A 5,992-nucleotide genomic window follows, 5' to 3' on the forward strand; every position below is an offset into this window, starting at 1 on the left:
GCCCCGGCCAGTCGGCGCCCCCCGCCCTCGAGCCAGGGCCCCGTCGGCTCTGGCCTGGCCCGCTCTTGGGGCCCACGAACTGGTCCCTCCCGGAGCCCGCGGGGCCGCTTGCAGGGGAGGGGAGGGCACCTGAGGGCAGGACCGCGCGAGGTGGCGCAGGGCTAAGGCCCGTCTGCCCGGTGAGGTATCCCTGTTCCTGCCCCTCTGACCTGCCACCTCGTTTGCTATAGCCCACCTGGCCCTGGCATGTCCTTACAATGAATCCTTCCGTGCAGAGCAAGGCGTGGGAAGAGATACTGGGGAACATCTAGCAAGCAGGCCTCTGGAAAACCACCCCTTCCTTCCGGGGACCCTGAGACCACCTAATCAGCCGGTCAAGGCCCTGGGGAATGGAAAGGAGGCTTGCTTCTCAGGCTTGGGACTGGGAGTGGTGTCAACCAACGGGCTGGTCCCGAAGAGGCAGAACCCCGGGAGAGAAAGGGAGAAGAGTGGAGGAGGCCATTTACGGTCAGGCAGGGTCAGCCACCCTTTCTTGAGACTAATGTGAAATCGGAGGTCCTGACATGGAGGTTTGGTATGGGGCTCCATGCCTGCCCTGAGCTGAGGTTCAGGACCCCTCTTCAATTACCACCACTCCTCCTGATATTCTCCTTTTTTTGGAGAGAAGGTAAAGAGAAACTGATACCGTATTAGTGAAAGTTGGAGACCCACTTTCACTGTGCAGGCCAACTGTGTGTGTGTGTGTGTGTGTGTGTGTGTGTGTGTGTGTGTTTTCTCTTCTAATTCCTTTGGTGATTTTTCCAAAGCAGACTTCTTGAGAGACAGAGTAAACGATTTAAGAATCAAATAACAAGATAAATGACTCATTTATGGTAAAGAGCACTAGCCTACCATAATTTGGTTTCACGATTTCCCCAGACTGCTGACTTCTCATGTAATGGGCATTTATGCATGGCAAAAATATTCAACAGAATTGGAGAACTGACAAGAAGGGTCCAAAGTTTTGTTTCCACTTGAGGATTGCTTTCTAGATGCATGTTTTCCAAGCCGTGAAAAGAATCCAGGGTTGAGACCAAGGCCAAGGGGAGTCCTATTGGAGCCTGAGGCAAAAGGAAAAATGTGAGTCCTTGTATACATTTATCAAAATCTATACATGTATCAAAATATGCTCCCATATTTTAAACTGAGGGGAAAGGTTACTAAAAGCTCTACAATCACAAAACATGACTATATAGAAAGTCCCAAGTTGCCCAAATCTGTCCACACCCCATTATCAACCCTCATAAAGCCACATAGCAGGGGATAGCACAGCTACCTGGGAACTTTGGGCTGGTTGGAAACGGCTTCCATTGCACAAGAGTGCAGGATCACAAAAAACCACCACCTCTCTGCATTTAAACTGTTGATGTTTTGTTCATCATAGATTTTTTTGCATTAAAAAATTTTTTTTTATTTTAAAGAGAGAGTGGGGGGGGAGGGGAGAAAGGGGCAGAGGGAGAGAGAGAATCCCAAGTAGGCTCCACCCTCAGCACAGAGCCCAACGGGGCGTTTGATCCCATGACCCTGGGGTCATGACCTGAGCCCGAATCAAGAGTCAGTTGTTCAGCCGACTGAGCCACCCAGGCGCCCCTGCGTTTATTTTTTTTTTTGAAAAAAAAAACTTTTAAAGACATGGTTTATCTTGATTAATGAATTTTTTGGCACAAAGCTACTCCTTACCCATATTGAGATCTTAGCCACCTGACACCCCATTTCCAGTTTAGTGCCCTCCAGAGGCTGCACCCAGGGCAGAGGCCTCGCTAGGGTTCCCCAATGTAGCCCTGGTCCAGTCCTCTCCGGGAACCCATCTAACCACTTCTGAAATGGCTCCTGGCAGTCCAGTCTCTGTTGCAGGACTCAACACCCTGGCTCAAAGATCCTGTAACTTGTTGACAGATATCCTGCATCAGCCCCAGCATCAGTTAGTTGTAACCAGGGGCTTTCTGTCTATCACAACCCCAAATCTTCCAACTAATCGAGAATTTAGTGTTGGAAAGATGGTGATGGCAGCAATAGACCCCCCCCAAGAACTTGCACCCCGGCTGGGGCAGATGAGGGAGGCCCCGGATGGAGGGGCGCAGGCGGGGGCTCAGGGTCCTCCTGGTGGGAAGCTGGCCTTCCTAGTCAGGAGGAAGCAAGGCTGCTGTCACTCACATGTGTTTCATGAGATGTGGACTGTGGGCCACTGAGGCCTTCAGCCATCTGCTCCCGGAGTGAGGAGGGGGAAGTGGCACGGAGTTGTCTCACATAAACCCCTGCCCAGAACAAAGGGGTCACCGCCGATGCTCATTCACCAGCCACGTGCCCCAGGGCCTCTGCGGGACGAGGAGGCAGCCACCGCTGCCGGAGAGTCCCATGTCGTCCTCCATCACTTACCAGCAGATGCAAATTCAAGCCCGCTCTTATCCAACTGGTTGCCAAGTCGGATGGTCATTGTCTTTCTTGACTTCAGACGGTTAGAATTTACTTGGGGATCAAAGGCCAAATGTGACTTTGGCGAGTAAAACTAAAACAGTCTTATGACCACCTAGTCCAGTCTTCCTGCAAGTGCCTTCGAGAAGGGAAAACACTTCTTTGTCCACACTGCACTCTCAACCAGACACTTCTCACTCTACAGTCAGCACCTTCCCCTTGGGCCCTGCTCAGCTCATGGTCACATCATTTACGGAGTCAATGATCCCTACCCCAGTCCCTCCACACCAATCCATCGATGGGTCTGGATAGCTAGTCCCTACCTCGTGTCTCACGTCTGCCACTTCTCTCCATCACCACGGCTCCTTCCTGGTCCCAGCCACCATCTCCTCTCTCTAAGATCTCTGCAGAAGCCTCCTACGTGGTCCCCTGACTCCCAGTCAACAGCTTGCATTTTTATCATGCAAAGTGGATCATGCCCCCTGCAGAAAACGCTCTAGCACAGGCCTCAGACTTTTTAACCTGAGCTTCGTGATCCTGTGAATCAGCCTCTCCAAGCACCCCTACCTCCACCCGACTTGTCCTGGCCTGGGAGTATGTCCACTTTGCCCCAGAGTTAGTTCCTACTCTTCCTTCAACCTGCCAGGAGGACAGCCAAGACGCAGCGCCAGAGAGCATTTGGAGAGAGGTTCTCGCCCTGTGCGCAGCCCCTCCACCATGTGGACCTGCCGACTGGCCGCCAGGCTTCCGGTCTCCCCTGGAGAAAAGCACTCAAGCTCCCCAGGCCAGCTCCTCACTCAGGTGATAAGACGGTTGTGTCTACATTTGAGTCAGTCTCTTCTTGAACAGAAACTGTCCTTGGGTGATTTCTAAGACCCCTTCTGGGACCCCAGAGGAGCCTCACAGGACAGTGTCTCCTAAATGGCTATTTTGCTCCCATACACATTAAAATTCAAGTTGCTCAAATGACATTTGATTTTATTTTTTTAAGTTTATTTTGAGAGAGAGAGAATGGGGGAGGAGCAGAGAGAGAGAGAGAGAGAGAGAGAGAGAGAGAGTATCCCAAAGAGGCTCCACGCTCAGAGAAGAGCCCAACACGGGACTCGATCCCACGACCGTGAGGCCATGACCTGAGCCTAAATCAAGAGTCGGACGCTCAACCAAATGAGCCACCCGGGCACCTCTCAAATGACATTTTAAGATAGCCATTTACAATCTACAGTGTCATGTAGAAAGTAGCATGAAACCTGTGTCTGAGGGACTTCCGAATAGCAGCTAACGTACAACTTTTGGAATAGGGTGACGGGAGGACAAGAAAGGAGGTAAGAGGGAAAAAATAGCTTTAGAGAAAGAGAGTTATGGTTTATCTGATTTTGAAATACTAAAAATATCAAAAACCACAATGAGATACCACTTTGCATCCATTAGGATGGCTATTATGAGGAAGAAAGAAAGAAGGAAAGAAAGAGAGAGAGAAAGAAAGCCAGGAAGGAAGGGAGAGAGAGAGAGAAAAGGAAGGAAGGAAGGAAGGAGGGAGGGAAGGAAGGAAGATAACTAGACATTAGAACCCATGCGCGCTGCTCATGGGAATGTAAGGACCCAGCAATTCCGCGCTTGAGTCTACACCCGGAAGAACTGAAAGCAGGAGTTCCAGGAGATACTCGCGCGCTCATGTTTACAGCAGCGTTATGCGCAGTGACCCAAGGGTGGAGGCAACACAAGCGTCCGTTGACAGAGGACCGGAGACTCAAAACCTGGTGTATCCTCACAATGGAATATCAGTCAGCCTTAAAAAGGAAGGACAGGGGCGCCTGGGTGGCTCAGTCGGTTAAGCGTCCGACTTCAGCTCAGGTCACGATCTCGCGGTCCGTGAGTTCGAGCCCCGCGTCGGGCTCTGTGCTGACAGCTCAGAGCCTGGATCCCGTTTCGGATTCTGTGTCTCCCTCTCTCTCTGCCCCTCCCCCGTTCATGCTCTGTCTCTTAATGTCTCAAAAATAAATAAACGTTTAAAAAAAATTTAAAAAAAAAAAAAGGAAGGACATTCGCACACGTGCCACAGCAGGGATGAACCGTGAGGACATTGTGTTAAGCGAAGTAACCAGTCGTAAAAGGACAGACACAGCATGATCCCACTTACAGGAGGTGCCTAGAATAGTCAGATTCATAGAGACAGGAGGTCAAATGGTGGCTGCCAGGGAGTGGGTGGGGGGGAGTGGGGGGGAATATGGGGGGGTTACTGTTTAACGGGTACGAGAATTTCCTTTTCAGGCGATGGGTAGTCATGAAGGCTGCACAACAGTGCGACTGTCCTGAATGCCACTGAAACCACACGCTGCAAGTGGTTCCAATGGTGAGTTTTGTGGGGCGCCTGGGTGGCTCGGTTGGTTAAGCGTCCAACTGTGGCTCAGCTTATGATCTCACGGTTCGTGAGTTCGAGCACCTTATCGGGCTGTCAGCGCAGAGCCCGCTTCAGATCCTCTGTCCCCTTCCTCCCCCACTCATGCTCTTGCAAAAATAAAGGAACATTAAAAAAAACTGTGTTTAATGGTAAATGTTGTGTTATGCATATTCTACCAGAGTGAAAAAAAAATACTAAAGATAAACTGGCAAAATTCAGGGTTGTGACATTTCCACCTAAACTCGGGGGAGGGGCAGGGGTGAGGCAGCCAGTCTGGGTTGCTGCTTTGGACCTGGAGTGGCTTCCTGGTGACGCTGCCCCTCCTGGAGCCATGGTCAGCCAGGGGCTGCTGGGGCAGGAGCTGAGTGCCTGCTCCTGAGATGCCCGGGCACCCCCAGCCCTCGCCCGCTGATCCGGCCCCACCACATCTACAGGCACACCCGTGGTGACGGGCTTGGTGCGGCCACTCACATCCAGCCACAGACACTCTCCGAGTCCTTGCTGATTCTTACAACTTTAATAGACCAGCGGCAGTAAAATCATTTCACCTTCAGTACTGAGCAGTAATTTTTAAATTAAAGGTCTGGAACAGTGATGGTAAGTATGTCGTAAAAGCACCACTCCAAAAAAAAAAAAAAAAAAAAAAAAGACTTTTATTGCAATAAAAATGTTAGCACCAGGTCACCCCTTGGTTTACATGACCCTCTCCACAGTAATTTTGAATGATGAGCGCTGCTCCAATTTTCAATCAAAAAGCTCCCCTCGGCCTTGCTGAAGCACTCAGAATTGCCCTGAAACAATAATCATTTGTGTATTGATTTGGAGGAGAATCAATCCAATTCAGTCCACCTCACTAAATTATTAATGGCGCAAAGCACCGCAGAGCCCCGAGGTGGGTTAACAGATAAGGTTTGTTCTTTAACCTTGTTGCTGCCCCAGGGATAAGAGTGACAGGCTGGAAGAGTGTGAGACCAGAAGCACACGCGCAGACCCCGGGAAAGCCAAGGCTGGACGGATGAGGAAAGCCAATGGGACAAGCCCTCCCACCCGCAGGAGTGGGTCAAAGTGGGTTAGAGGGGAAGGGAGTCCAAGCTCGCTTCCAACATACGTGGACAGCAGCCCACTGAGGGGCTCCAGGTGGCT

Source organism: Herpailurus yagouaroundi, unplaced genomic scaffold (genome assembly GCF_014898765.1).
Source record: "Herpailurus yagouaroundi ecotype Mexico unplaced genomic scaffold, PumYag 194, whole genome shotgun sequence".
NCBI classification, from domain to species: Eukaryota; Metazoa; Chordata; class Mammalia; order Carnivora; family Felidae; genus Herpailurus; species Herpailurus yagouaroundi.